Source organism: Bos indicus, chromosome 3, assembly GCF_029378745.1.
Source record: "Bos indicus isolate NIAB-ARS_2022 breed Sahiwal x Tharparkar chromosome 3, NIAB-ARS_B.indTharparkar_mat_pri_1.0, whole genome shotgun sequence".
Classification (NCBI taxonomy): Eukaryota; Metazoa; Chordata; class Mammalia; order Artiodactyla; family Bovidae; genus Bos; species Bos indicus.
Genome location: NC_091762.1, coordinates 120,942,395 through 120,957,897, shown reverse-complemented (window position 1 = coordinate 120,957,897; position 15,503 = coordinate 120,942,395). Strand labels below are relative to the sequence as shown.

At 46.9% G+C, this 15,503-nt stretch overlaps 1 long non-coding RNA gene and 1 pseudogene across 2 annotated transcripts in view; both read left to right on the top strand.

The window, feature by feature from the left end:
• Nucleotides 1-15,199, top strand: part of LOC109558168 (uncharacterized) — a 30,822-nt gene extending 15,623 nt beyond the window's left edge. Inside the window, exons 4-7 of one of the 2 annotated variants that reach the window (XR_011566000.1) lie at nucleotides 6,031-6,174; nucleotides 6,644-6,832; nucleotides 7,199-7,512; nucleotides 10,879-15,199. This is a non-coding gene — a long non-coding RNA (uncharacterized lncRNA). Of the gene's footprint in view, nucleotides 1-6,030; nucleotides 6,175-6,643; nucleotides 6,833-7,198 lie in introns of both variants that reach the window. The other variant, XR_011565999.1, reaches the window with a different exon arrangement.
• Nucleotides 882-3,535, top strand: LOC109557829 (small ribosomal subunit protein uS2-like; annotated as a pseudogene).
• Nucleotides 15,200-15,503: the final 304 nt, after the last annotated feature.

Below are 15,503 nucleotides of genomic sequence, written 5' to 3'. Positions count from 1 at the left end.
GTGTGGGGTCTACAGGAACCCCCTCCCCCCGTGAAGGCCCAGGGTCTCCATCGACCACGTGTCTCCACCACTGTGCTGTGCCGTCTCCCCGCTCACCTCTGCACAGAATTGCTTCTGATGGTGTCACTCTTTAGGCAGGGGAGTCATTCTTGTGAATCATCTAAGAATTAATATCATCTCACCTGCAATTTTATTTCTGTATTCCTTAAAAGCAGTTCCTTAAAACCCCAACTGTATTCCTTAAAAGAGTGTTTTAACACAATCTTGATTTGAACACCTATGTTTTTATTTATCAACTTTGATGTCTCCTTCATTGTGTCCTGTGCTCTGGCTCAGCCTCTCTCTCGGCCTCTGCTCTTGGCCTCTCAGGAAACAGCGTACAGGATGTGTTAGTTGCACCCGCCCTCCCTCTCACTGGCTCTTTTCCATCCTCCCTCATCTCCGTGATACGTGTAACTCTGTGCACATCACTATCACCATGACACCCTCCCTCCCTTGGGAAGCCTGTTATCACCTTCCTGCTCCTTTCTCTGCTGCCCCGTGTGTGTCCCTGCCCAACACTCACAGCAGCTTCACAGCAGGCGCTCTCCCTCACTCTTCTCTCCAGAGCTCCTGCTGGAATTTCTGGACACCACCTCCCAAGTATTTACCTCTGACTCTGACTTCGTCTTCCCTGGTGGGCCCTGTAGCATCTTCCCCTGAATGAAGAACACAGATAAAACCTAAATTCTCCTTCTTCCCCAGCTACCTTAGACTCCCCTGTGGATGTCTCCTTCTCATCCAGGCTCAGTGATTCAATATCATCCATGAACCACTTTTCTATACTCAACCATCTATCTGGCCATATTGATACCATCTCTAGGGGAGTGGGTGGAGCAATGATGGGCAATGTTGAGATGGCAGGTAGAGACCAGACCAGGCAATGAGGGCGTGAGAATGAAGGACAGTGCTAAGAAGAGGAGCAGATTGTAGAGAAGTCACAAGGGCAGAAGAGGTTGGAGAATGTTTTTGAAAAAAGATCAGGGAGAAATCTGGGAGAGGAGAGGTCGAGTCTTAAGGAAAGAGAAATTATCATTGCATAGCTCCTCAGTGCGGTGGGGTAACGGGGTGAGGAATCCAGCAACGTGCTAGTTTACCAGCAACATCCTATCAGATGCTGTATTTCAGTTAGAAGTACTTTAGGCTACAAATCCGTTAGATTTGTGAAATTCCTATTGCATTAGAAATTGATACATTTTCCTGCAATGGAATAAATTAGGCTAAGGTTATGTATTACATTGTTTTTTGTGATGCCAAGATGTCATTTTATATTAGTGTTTTTCCAACGTGGACCAGTAAAGCGTATTATAGTACATCATCTATTCACTGGACTGATTTGTGGAAAATAGTGTCCCAAGAGAGAATATTCCCAAGATATTGTCAGCTGAATATAAGCAAGATACCATAGAACATTGTGCACAGTGTGCAACCATGTATGGTTTTATATGTGGTTGTGCTCAGTCACTCAGTCACGTCCCACACTTTGTGACACTATGGACTGTAGCCCACCGGGCTCCTCTACCCATCGCGATTCTCCAGGCAGGGATACCAGAGTGGGTTGCCATTTCCTGCTCCAGAGGATCTTCCAGACCCAGGGATTCAATCTGAGTCCCTTATGTCTCCTGCATAGGGAGGTGGGTTCTTTACCATTAGCACCACATGTGGAGTGAAGAAGAAATAGATATTCATAGTTGCTTGTGTATCCATAAAATGACATTCTGGGCCTTCTCTCTTGATCCAGGGGCTAAGACTCTGCACTCTCATTGTAGGGGCCTGAGTTCAATCCCTTGTCAGGAAACTAGAACCCACATGCCACAGATAAGAGTTCCCATCGAAAAGGTCCCACAGGCACAGCCAAATAAATACTTAGGAAAAAACAAATAAGCCTCCAGAAGCTATTCCTGAGAAACAAAACACGTGGCTGACTGTGGAAGCAGCAGGGCCTTGACAAGAAGGGAGGGGGTAGGAAGAACAATGTAATATGAAATATTTTTAGGTTCTTGAACCTTGTACATGTATTATAAGTTTCTCAGAAATGCCAAGACACTACGAAAAAATTTTAAACCTCTAAACAATAAAACTCACAGCGTTATTTCTACAAACTGAATGAAAGTCAAGTTTGTTTTATCAGATTATCTGGCTTCTCTAACATATCTTCTCAGGCTTTTCCCATGCTACCCAGACAGTGGTCCATATGGCACTGTCTGGATTTTTGTCATAACTTGAAGTGAATCTTTTACACTATCCTCAGTCCTTGATGTCCGGCAAATGAAGGACGACGTCATCACGTTCCTTGCAGCAGGGGCCCTCTTAGGTAGCACCAACCTTTACTTCCCAATGGAGCAGTACATCTACAGAAGGAAAAGTGGCGGCGTCTACACTAGGAATCCGAAGAGAACCTGGGAGAAGCTTCTGTAGGCAGCTCATGCCATCGTTGCCACTGAAAACCCAGCTGCTGTCCCTGCTGCGTCCTCCAGGAACCCTCGCCAGCGAGCTGAGCTGCAGTTTGCTGCCACCGCTCCTCTGGTCAGCCGCTTCGCTCCTGGAGCCTCCACTAACCAGACCCAGGCAGCTTCCAGGAGCCAAGACTCCTGGTGGTTACGAGCCCAGGGCTGACCGCTAGCCTCTCCCAGAGGCATGTATGTGAACTTCTTACCATCGGTCTGTGTGACACGGACTCTCCTCTGCACTCTGGAGACGACCCATTCCTGGCAACCAGGGAGCTCAGTCGGTGGGTCTGACTCGGCGGATGCTCACTCGGGAAGTTCTGCCCGTGCGCGGCACCGTTTCCTGTGAACACTCTTGGGAGGTCATGCCTGATCTCTACATCTGCAGATTCTGAAGAGATTAAAAGGGAAGAGCAGGTGCCAGCTGAGCAAGCTGTGACTAAGGAGGACTTCACCGTGAATGGGTCACTTCAGCAGCTGAGTGCAACGCTACTGGATCTGAGGTGCTGGCCTAGTCCACAGGGGGGCAGGGGAGCTTGCTGCCCACTCCACAGTTCCCCCTGAAGGTTGGCCTGCAGCGCCCACTGCTCAGGCCACTGGATGGGTAGGCACAGCACTGCGTGGGCTTCAGCTGTTCTTTCACAGGCTCTTTTCTTGGGTGGGGGCTGTGCTGGGTCCTTGCTGCTGCACAGGTTTGCTCTGGTTGCGGTGAGCGGGGAGCACTCTGGTTGTGGTGCCTGGCCTTCTCGTTGCAGTGGCTTCTCTTGTTATGGAGCGTGGGCCCCAGGGCCCCCAGGCTTCAGTGGTGGCAGAGCGTGGGCTCAGTGGCTGTGGCCCCCAGGCTGTGGAGCACAGGCTCGATGGTTGTGGTGCATGGTCTTAGTTCCTCTGAGGCACGTGGGATCTTCCTGGACCAGGGATTGAACTCATGTCTCCTGCATTGGCAGGATTCTTTACCATGAGCCATTATGGAAACCCCACAAGCTCTTAAAATGGAAATTGGTTAACAGAAAATAAGCAGTTTCTAAATAAATAAATATATCTACTCATGAGAATGTTCTGTGACTTTTGCTTTTTTCCTTTCACATAAGAGGAAAATTTCCTAATTCATAATTCATTATGTTCTTCCCTCAAACAGCATTTGCAACTGCTAATTTTATTAGCTAAGCTTGATCCAGTTTTCAAAATACTTTTCTCCCACTTTCCCCTATGCACTGTACATTCTTTATCAATTGAGATAATATTTTATCATTGTTCAGTCACTTAGTCATGTCCAACTCTTTGCGACCCCATGGACTGCAGTACACCAGGCCCTCCTGTCCTTCACCAACTCTGAGAGATTATATTTATATACTTCATATGGATAGGAGGATAATCAGTTGATTTCATCCTTGAATTATTTCTCTGAATCTGACACATTAATATGCTAGTAAGATATACGACACTTGACTGATTTCAACATAATAAAAAATAACAGAATCAGGTGACCATATCTGAAGACTGATTATAAAAGCAGCAGCCATGTTTATGAGGAGCAGTGACACATGGGGGGACATTTTATGTGGTGAGAGAGGGGCGCTGGCCTCAGGGATTTAAAGGGCTGCTTGAAAACAGACGAACTCGTCTCAGTGGATGGACCTCCTGGGAGTCACTTCACAGGGACACACAGGACAGAGTCCTGAGCATCCTGAGCATCCTGAGTGCCCACAAGGCGGTCTGAAGCGGTGGCCAGGGCACCCCTCTGCATATCAGTGGAGATGGTAGCTGTATTGTGTGTCTGTATAGTCTGTATAAGGTGACCCTGCATGCAGAAAAGCAAATTTGACTAAATGGCAGATGGCCTCAGCTCTAATAGTAAGATCTTTTCTTAAATCAATTTCTTTCTCCTCTTGGCTTCTCCATCTGAAAGGAGTTACTCTTCATGACCCACTCTCTTTTAATTCCCTTCTTAAAAGCCTCAAATTTTGTAGCTTTTTTTAAGTAAGTATTTTCCATGTTTATTCCTCAGACAAGATAAGCATGAGTAAAATTTTCTTATTGGACTTTAAAGATAAACAAATACTTTTAAAATCAGATGTTCCAAAATTCTACATTCATTCATGTTCTCACTTTAGTATCTTCAATCCTAAGCCTGTAATGAGTATTTTTACCTGACTCACCTGGAGAAATATCAGTAACATTAGATACGCAGATGACACCACCCTTATGGCAGAAAGTGAAGAGGAACTAAAAAGCCTCTTGATGAAAGTGAAAGTGGAGAGTGAAAAAGTTGGCTTAAAGCTCAACATTCAGAAAATGAAGATCATGGCATCTGGTCCCATCACTTCATGGGAAATAGATGGGGAAACAGTGGAAACAGTGTCAGACTTTATTTTGGGGGGCTCCAAAATGACTGCAGATGGTGACTGCAGCCATGAAATTAAAAGAGGCTTACTCCTTGGAAGGAAAGTTATAACCAACCTAGATAGCATGTTGAAAAGCAGAGACATTACTTTGCCAACAAAGGTCCGTGTAGTCAAGGCTACGGTTTTTCCAGTGGTCATGTATGGATGTGAGAGTTGGACTGTGAAGAAGGCTGAAGGCCGAAGAATTGATGCTTTTGAACTGTGGTGTTGGAGAAGACTCTTGAGAGTCCCTTGGACTGCAAGGAGATCCAAGCAGTCCATTCTGAAGAAGATCAGTCCTGGGTGTTCTTTGGAAGTTTCAGCTAAAGCTGAAACTCCAGTACTTTGGCCACCTCATGCGAAGAGTTGACTCATTGGAAAAGACTCTGATGCTGGGAGGGATTGGGGGCAGGAGGAGAAGGGGACGACAGAGGATGAGATGGCTGGATGGCATCACTGACTCGATGGACGTGAGTCTGAGTGATCTCTGGGAGTTGGTGATGGACAGGGAGGCCTGTCGTGCGGCAATTCATGGGATCGCAAAGAGTCGGACACGACTGAGCGACTGAACTGAACTGAACCTGATTCAAACTGAACCTGATTCTTTATCAACTGAGATAATATTTTATCATTGTTCAGTCACTCAGTCATGTCCAACTCTTTGTGACCCCATGGACTGCAGTACACCAGGCCCTCCTGTCCTTCACCAACTCCGAGAGATTATATTTATATACTTCATATGGATAGGAGGATAATCAGTTGACATAACTCTGGGGGGTGAATTGGTGGCGGGACTCCACAGACCCCTGGAATTTTGAACTCTCAACAGTTAGATCTCCTTTTACGGAAGTGTTAGCAGCCAATGGAGCAAGGTGTATATAGTGCCAGATTACAGGGCTGACAGCAGGGAAAAGACATTTTATTGATGGTAGAAAAGATCTGCCTTCTGACAAGCAGCCGCCTCTCACAGTGAGGCAAACCGGAAGTGCCTGCAGAGGCAGAGCCGCGTGTGCAGGGAGAGTGATGCTTCAGCCACATCCGTTATCAGCACAGCCATCAGAAAGGGGTCGTTCCTTGACCTGACTCCTGCTTCCTGTTTCTTTAACTCCCTGTGCTTCGGGGCTGCTCTGCTGAGTTGGACTCCCCTTTGCTTTTCCTAGATCTCCTTGGGGCCTTCTCACAACGCCCGGCAGCAGGCAGCAAGCAGCGGCACCATTGGGCAGGTCTGCTCCTGTAACTCCTCTGGCAGCCGTGCGGCTGGGACACCGCGCTGAGCGTCCACGGTCCCTTTCATGGGACCAGAGGTCAGAATGTGATGGGACCAGAGGTCGGAATGTGATGGGACCAGAGGTCGGAATGGGGAAGATGGAAGGGCTGCCTTTGCTTTCTTTCACTCCCAGGCCAGGCGCTCTTAACCTGAGGTATTTGGAGAGCCCAGGGAGCCTGTGGCCTCCCTGAAAGTGAAAGTGAAAGTGAAGTCTCTCAGTCGTGTCTGACTCTCTGCAACCCCGTGGGCTGTAGCCCACCAGGCTCCTCCGTCCATGGGATTCTCCAGGCAAGAATACTGGAGTGGGTTGCCATTTCCTTCTCCAAGGGATCTTCCTGACCCAGGGATTGAACCCAGGTCTCCCGCATTGCAGGCAGACACTTTAACCTCTGAGCCACCAGGGAAGCCCAAGTGATGCATAAAATGCATCTGTGAACAAACTTTTGTTCAGATAAGAGTAAATGCCCCGGATTCACCCCTTCAGAATATTTTATCTTTGTTCCTAGTCTGTACAGATCCTGTGCTTTGAACCACAACACCGCTGCAGTGATTTCATCACACTTTCCCTGCTGCCAGTCCCTAGTAAACCCAGCTTTCAGAATCAAGAGAAGCTGATGGCTGACAAGGCTTAAAAACATCCTTTGAAGTTCCTAGAATCAAGAGCACCTGACTGTACTCTACTGGAACATTTTAAGGTACAGTAGTTTGCTTTTCGCTTGTGAGCAGCTAGGTCAAATTATTTCCAAACAAGAAAACCAAACTAAAGTCTATGTGCCTGACCAGGGTTACAGGACACAAACTACTTTAGGGCGGGTCCCAGGTCGACCTGAGATTCTGTCATTACCAGGAATCAAAGTAGCAAAGAGCATCTGTGACACAAACCCTAAAGCGTTTTATTACTGGATAATTTGGGTTGGGACGGTTCCCTAGAGAAGAGAATGGCAACTCACTCCAGTCTTCTTGCCTGGAGAATTCCATGGGCAGAGGAGCCTGGCGGGCTACAGTCTAAGGGATCCCAAAGAGTCGGACAGGACTGAGTGACTTTCACTTTCTTTTTTCAGTTTGGATCTATGGAGAGGAAAAGTTTTTTCTGTGGATATTTGTAAATGCTTCCTGCAGATCGAGTTATATGGCTTTGTGTTCTTCTGAAATTGCTCCCATGACATTGATCGGGATTTCATACACTTAAGTACCAAATTACTCTGTTTTCTGTGCAATGGTGGTAAAACAACCTAAAAGCAAGTAAACAAGCCAAAGCCCGTGAATTGTGCTTCAAACAGGCTGAAAGTGCCACCTACTGTCCAATCTGTAGAGGTGCCCGAGGAATGTAGTCTGAGCATTATGGACTGAGAGCCACAGGAACTAGGATAATAAGGTAAGTTAGACTCACATCAGAGAAGGCAATGGCACCCCACTCCAGTACTATTGCCTGGAAAATCCCATGGATGGAGGAGCCTGGAAGGCTGCAGTCCATGGGGTCACTAAGAGTTGGACACGACTGAGCGACTTCACTTTCACTTTTCACTTTCATGCATTGGAGAAGGAAATGGCAACGCACTCCAGTGTTCTTGCCTGGAGAATCCCAGGGACGGGGGAGCCTGGTGGGCTGTCGTCTATGGGGTCACATAGAGTCAGACACGACGGAAGCGACTTAGTAGTAGTAGTAGTAGACTCACATCTAACTATACTTTCTACTTATATGCTATTTATAAGGAGTTATGTAGTTATATTTACGCTCTCTCCTGAGCATTCTCAATCTTTGGTTATGGAAAGTAAGATATTGAAAATCACTGAACCGTGGCAGACATAAGAAACAGTATCAGGCTATCATGTGCTTTCCACGGGTCCCGATTATCCCACACCAAAATGCCTTGAGAGTTCTGGGGCAAAACTGCTCTTTGCCACTTTTATTCCTAGGAACGACTGAGGCCCAGAGCTCCCTGAGTGGCCCCTCCTGAGGGGACTTGACTGTATTTATTTTACATGTTTAAGAGATGACAGCAAAAGAGAAAGCTCTAAAATGGCAAAAGCTTTCAGGTACACCAAAAGGGTGGTTTTTAATGTTGGTTTGAGTGTTTTGTTTTTAGTGGAACAATCCATTATAGAACAGGCCAAAATAAGTTTAGAGAATACAGTGTGCATTTTCTACCTCTGAGAGATACTATTTAAAACATGTTTTTACTAGGGGCCTGGCATCAATTCAGACTTGCCTTGGACAGGTGACTGACTTCCAGGCTGCCTTAAACCCAGCAAGCGTTCAGGGAATGGCCCAGTGACTGGAGGGGACAGCAGCGTGCAGCCAGCATTTCACTGTTTGTGCTGCTCGTGTGCTCTTTCTGTCTCTAGCCCTTCAGCAGATATTCACTCTTTTCTACGCAGCTTATCATTTGCTTGACTCTGAAATACATTGGTTCGGTTTTTATGATAAGCTGGTTCTGTACAATCATATATAAAGTGTTTATTTAAGTACAAAGAATATACACTCTTGTTCAAGTTCCTCCTGAGTTAAAAGTACACACACACACAAAAACTGGATAATTTAGAGTATAAGTAGAATTTCTTTCATCCTTATCAAAGTATCTGTGGTTCATTTGTATATATTCCTCCAGTTTTTTAAAAAAATTTTTTTCAAATATATATTTATTTACACACAGATAATATAGGTTCATTTTTAGTTCAGTTAGACAAATAATGTGTGTGTTGTTTTACAACTTGCTTTTGTCATGTAATAGTATGACTTTGAGGTGTCACCATTTCCTGTTTGGGGGTTTTCCAGTGGTTTTCAATAGGAACATAAAAATCTTTCTTTAGAACAACATGATTCTGCTATAAGCAAACTAGGTTCATCTAGCATCCACATTCAGGGAAATTCAGAAATGGCTTTAGTTGCCCTGCGCATCCCACCATCAGGAAGGGAGGAAACTGCGAGCAAGGAAAGTCTCAGTAATGAACACCAGGCACCCCGTTAACCCAGCTGTAACGGAGGAGGGCGGGGCGAGGACAGCTCACGGGCTGCAGGGAAGGTCTTGGGATGCCTGTGTCTCCAGCCTGGCCGGTAGCAGCCCAGAGATTCCAGGAAAGAGAGATGGTAGGAGAACAGTGGAGGGCAGGAAACGGGCCTCCTGGCGGCAAAGCACACAGGTCGCAGCAAAGCCTGGGGAGGACGAGCGGGTCCGTGGAGGAGCCAGCGGAGAGACACCCGGAGGAGGCTCCCTCCCGCTCACCCCACCCCAGAAGGTGCCCATGGGCCGGGTGCGGGGTCCAATCCGCTCCCCTCACTAAGACTGTACACTTCAGCCTGGTCTCGGGAACACACTTCTTGTTTCACTTGAGTGATTAAATATGCCTCCCCTGTAATTTCAGGTTGGGTCTTCTCTGCCTGCCTTCCCCTCACTTTTCACTCTGGCCTCAGTCTTCATTTCTTTCTGGCAAACAAAATATGATCAGAAGGCAGAGCTGACTGCATAAAAGGCAAAGGTCTGCCTCTGAGGAGTAATATATACTCATATTGTTATGTTAGTTTATTTGTATTTATTAATTTAATTTATTATAACATCAGTCAGTTCAGTTCAGTTCACTTCAGTCGCTCAGTCATGTCAGACTCTTTGCGACCCCATGAATTGCAGCACGCCAGGCCTCCCAGTCCATCACCAACTCCTGGAGTTCACTCAGACTCATGTCTATCGAGTCAGTGATGCCATCCAGCCATCTTATCCTCTGTTGTCCCATTCTCCTCCTGCCCCCAATCCCTCCCAGCATCAGAGTCTTTTCCAATGAGTCAACTCTTCGCATGAGGTGGCCAAAGTACTGGAGTTTCAGCTTTAGCATCATTCCTTCCAAAGAAATCCCAGGGCTGATCTCCTCTATAATGGATCCTCTTGCAGTCCAAGGGACTCTCAAGAGTCTTCTCCAACACCACCAAGTTCAAAAGCATCAATTCTTCGGCGCTCAGCCTTCTTCACAGTCCAACTCTCACATCCATACATGACCACAGGAAGAACCATAGCCTTGACTAGACGAACCTTTGTTGGCAAAGTAATGTCTCTGCTTTTCAATGTGCTATCTAGGTTGGTCATAACTTTTCTTCCAAGGAGTAAGCGTCTTTTAATTTCATGGCTGCAGTCACCATCTGCAGTAATTTTGGAGCCCCAAAAAGTAAAGTCTGATACTGTTTCCCCATCTATATCCCATGAAGTGATGGGACCAGATGCCATGATCTTTGTTTTCTGAATGTTGAGCTTTAAGCCAACTTTTTCACTCTCCTCTTTCACCTTCACCAAGAGGCTTTTTAGTTCCTCTTCACTTTCTGCCATAAGGGTGGTGTCATCTGCATATCTGAGGTTATTGATATTTCTCCCTGCATTCTGGAAGGCAATGACAAAGAATGCTCAAACTACTGCACAATTGCACTCATCTCACACGCTAGTAACTGCTGCTGCCGCTGAGTCACTTCAGTCGTGTCCTACTCTGTGTGACCCCATAGACGGCAACCCACCAGGCTCCCCCATCCCTGGATTCTCCAGGCAAGAACACTGGAGTGGGTTGCCATTTCCTTCTCCAATGCATGAAAGTGAAAAGTGAAAGTGAAGTCTCTCAGTCATGTCTGACTCTTAGTGACTCCATGGACTGCAGCCTACCAGGCTCTCCATTCATGAGATTTTCCAGGCAAGAGTATTAGAGTGGGGTGCCATCGCCTTCTCTGACACGATAGTAAAGTAATGCTCAAAATTCTCCAAGCCAGGCTTCAGCAATATGTGAACCGTGAACTTCCAGATGTTCAAGCTGGCTTTAGAAAAGGCAGAGGAATCAGAGACCAAATTGCCAATATCCACTGGATCATCAAAAAAGCAAGAGAGTTCCAGAAAAACATCTATTTCTGCTTTATTGACTATGCCAAATCTTTTGACTGTATGGATCATAATAAACTGTGGAAAATTCTGAAAGAGATGGGAATACCAGACCACCTGACCTGCCTCTTGAGAAATTTGTATGCAGGTCAGGAAGCAACAGTTAGAACTGGACATGGAACAACAGACTGGTTCCAAATAGGAAAAGGAGTACATCAAGGCTGTATATCATCACTCTGCTCATTTATTTAACTTATTATAACATAATACTACATAAATATATGCATCGCCAAGTCACTTCAGTTTTGTCTAACTCTGTGCGACCCCATAGACGGCAACCCACCAGGCTCCCCCGTCCCTGGGATTCTCCAGGCAAGAACACTGGAGTGGGTTGCCATTTCCTCCTCCAATGCATGAAAGTGGAAAGTGAAAGTGAAGTTGCTCAGTCGTGTCCGACTCTAGTGACCCCATGTATCGCAGCCTACCAGGCTCCTCCATCCATGGGATTTTCCAGGCAAAAGTACTGGAGTGGGGTGCCATTGCCTTCTCCAAAAAATATGCATATATAATGTAAATAAATATAAAATGTTATGTACTATTATTATTTTAATATAATATTTATATATCAATGACATATGTTAATATTAATAATATATAGGCTGATTTAGTTAATGACACCCCTGGTGAGAAGACTAATGTAGACTAAAGAAGTCAGAAAAACACAGAAATTTTAAGATCTTTGCAAAAACTCCATGCTCATGATGTAAATGGCGAGACGTGCATGAAGGTTCTTGGCCAGGGCTCCTCACAGGCTTCTCCAGGCCCCTGTTATGGTCAGCAGCGAGAGAGGGACTGAGGGTCCAGGCAAAGCCCCCAGGCCGAGGCCGGGCTGAGCCCCCCACCAGTCTCCTTCCTTCTGTCACCATGCATCACCTTCTCACTTACACTAGTGTAAACGAGTGTTATCACTTCTCCCATAGAATGAAGGGTGTATGTTGCAGGAGAGCTGGAGTGAGCTCACTGGTGACACAAATCTTAAAACTATAGGGAGAGGTAGTTTGAGGGAGAAGACAGATAAGTAGACTTATGTGCCCTGGCTTTAGACTGTAGGGTGAAATTTATGATATTAAAACTGGTTAGCCTTTAGCTTGTATTTTTATCAGTGCGTGTATTAAACAATTGATGAGTCACCTAAATATCATAGGTTCTAAATCATAAACTAGGACTTTAAAATACTGTAGTTTTCTGTATTGACAAAATGCGCTTTTGAAGCCAATGTTCAGATCATCCAGTGTCTTCTTTTGGTGAGTGTTTGGTCACATGTTGTTCTCTTTTTTTTTTTTTTTGTATTTTTTTACTTTGTATTTGGGGTATAGCCGGTTAACAAACAGTGTTGTGACAGTTTCAAGTGACACCAAGGGGAACAGTTCACCCACACACACACATGCGTCCTTTCTCCCCCAAACTCCCCTCCCTTCGAGGCTGCTCCCTAGCATTGACATCCATGTGTCAAACAGGGAGTCCTTGTTGATTCCTAACCAAAGCGGACATTTGTTGCATCATCAGAGACTCTGTCAGAATCTTTCCCAGAGGTTAGTGAGGAGTTTCCTGGAAAACACTCAGTCCACCCCCTGTTGCCAGAGGAAGAGTGTTTATATATGGGTGTTAGTTTTGGGAGAATTTGGTGAACTGGACCAGCTCGTACAGAGATGGAAACAGCTTGTCACCATCAACACTGTCACCATTCCCCAGTAGGTTCAGCCTCCCCCGAATGCGCCCTGAGTCCTGATCCCTGAGCAGGCCAAGCCCGCGCTCAGCCCCCAGCACCTCCTCCCGCAGGGCTGCGGCCCGCAGAAGAGGGAGGGACTGACCGCTCGTCCCCTCCTCCCCCTACTCATAGGCCTGCATGAGCCAGCTCCCTGCTCTGGTTGAAGGAGGAAGAAGGCCCAGCAGCAGCCCCAGAAGAAGACCACAGAGGACCCTCCATTCCCAGGAGTGCAGCCTCATCGTACAGGGCCGAGGAGACACGGGGGCAGGAGTAGCCTCAGTGCTGGACACTGTGGGAGCTTGTCTGCTGAACAGACTCAGGGACTGCCTGTTGGCCATGGGATCTGAGGAACAAGAGAGATTTGGATGGACTGGGGCTAGCTGGGAGGGTTTGCCATGGTCTAAAGCACAGGCTGTGTCTCTCTGGGCTGAAAATGTTAACCACTGAGCACTAGCTCCCACCAAAAGAGGGTATTGGTTAGAGGTGTCCTGAGATGTAAGAGCTTCTTAGGGAGACAAGAGGAGATACTAGGAGGATGTGAAATGCCTTGTAGAGCCTGAACCATGCGCCCAGCCTTCTGACCCCAGTTTTGGAAGGTAGCAGTTTCTTATGCATGTTCCTGGTTGCTCAGATGGTAAAGAATACACCTGTAATGTAGGAGACCTGGGATCCATCTCTGAGTTGAGAAGATCCCCTGGAGAAGGAAAAGACAACCCACTCCAGTATTCTTACCTGGAAAATCCCATGGACAAAGGAGCCTGGTGGGCTACTGTCCATGGAGTCTCAGGGACATGATTGAGAGACTAATACCCTTTCAGGTGAGGGCAGCTGGTTTGCTTGGGCCTGATAAGGGAGGGGCACAGGTGAGTGTTGCTTCTGACCAGTGAAAGAGTCTTTGGGTCTAGAAAAGGAAACAGCAGTCTCAGAGGCCCTTGCTGAGTCATCTAACTTCAGGGAAAACAAAACCAAACTTTAGGTCCCGCCCTGATGCTCCAGGCTGGTTGCATCCACCTGGGACTTATCACCCCTTGTCCAGAGGATTTATCACCCACTGCCCAACTACACACGCCATCTGAACTAAAGAATACCCAAAACATCCTGCCTGACTAACGTTTCCCTTATCGCTTCCACAAACCTCCCTTTAAATATGAAGCCTCCCTGATCCCTCTCAGGCTCAGCCTGGTCCTTAGGCTGACTGCCAACCCTCCTTGCCTGAATAAAGGTAAACTACTTCCATTGAGGTCATCTCTCCTTTTCTGCCTCAGCCCAATCTATACCTTACAACCAGCACTGTCCGAGAGAAGAGGGCAAACAGGTGCCCCCAGGGAGTCAAGACACAGGCTGCTTAGTTAGCAAGACAACTGTGAGGGGTGGAGTGGGCACCACGCGGGGCCTCTCCTGCTGTCCCCGGGTACCCTGCAGTTCCAAGCTTTGGCCTGAAAGGGTCATAGAGAAGGACCCTTTGTATTCTACCTATTACGAGTTAACCACTAAAGGAATGTTGCCTATAAGCTTGTACATAAAGTCCCATCTCTGGGAGCCCTGCATCCCAGGTAATGAGCACCAAGCCAAAATAATAACTTTGTTTAGCTCACAGGAAATTTCCTGACCAGGGTCACCTATGAATCACAACAGGGAGGCAGACATTAATACATCCCCTCTGGAGCCTGATCAGAATGAGGAAATATTTGACTTTCCTCCCCCACCACCTTTGAGAATTAAGATAAAAGAAGCCTGAATTCTAACTCAGGCAAGATGGGTCCTGGGACAAGAGTCCTCGGTTTCTGAATAAAGTCACTGTTCTTTGCCCCAAGAACTCATCTCTCAATTTATTGGCCTGTCGTGAGGTGAGCAGGACAAGCTTGGACTGAGTTACAGAAGAGCTGACAGTCTTGCTCTTTTGGGGGAAGATTTCCATTTTTATTCATTTCATCATTCATCATGTATTTGAGTCCTGCTCAGAGCCAGGCCCTGCCGAACTCACCCTTGGAGACCCAGCTCAGACCTCACTGGGTCCACGATGCCTTCCTTGATCCCATGCTCTGCCCGCACCATTTTCTGCCTCACCCAGGACCCCTCAAGTCTTTACGCACACTGCGATGAGCTCTCCAGCTTGTGAGCCCTGTGAAGACCTCAAACAGATGCAGAATGGGGCTCAGCAAATGTGATGATGACCAATAATCAAATCAATGAGCTGGTCAAACACAAACCAGGCTTAGGTCACATTCACCAAAGGTCATCTTTTCTCCCTCCTTCCAGAGCCAGAGTTTCAGGGGGACCTTTACCAGGAGCCCAAGGATCTTCTCTGACACTAACCTCATCCAAAACGTTAACAGTCTGGGTGAATTTTATTTTCAATTTTATTTCTTTTTACACTTGAAGTCACTTCGTGACTATTCCACTGAACACTGAGTAACTTAATGATCACTTCTGTTGTGTCTGGCCAAGAAAGCCCAATACGGGGGTAGGATGCTGCAGAGGAGAAGGTCAGGGGAGGGGGGGATGTGAAACAGCAGAGGCAGGTGGCGCCCACCCCGTCCTCACTGCCCCACCCCGGGGGTAGGATGCTGAGGAGGAGAAGGTCAGGAGAGTTGGGGGAGGGGGACAGCAGAGGCAGGCGGCCCCCACCCTGTCCTCACTGCCCCACCCTTTGTACTTAACCAACCTGACTGTGATTACCGGGGTCCAGATGTCTCCTTGCTACATGTTCTGTCCTTTAGAGCTGGCTATAGAGGTCACAAGAAAAACCTA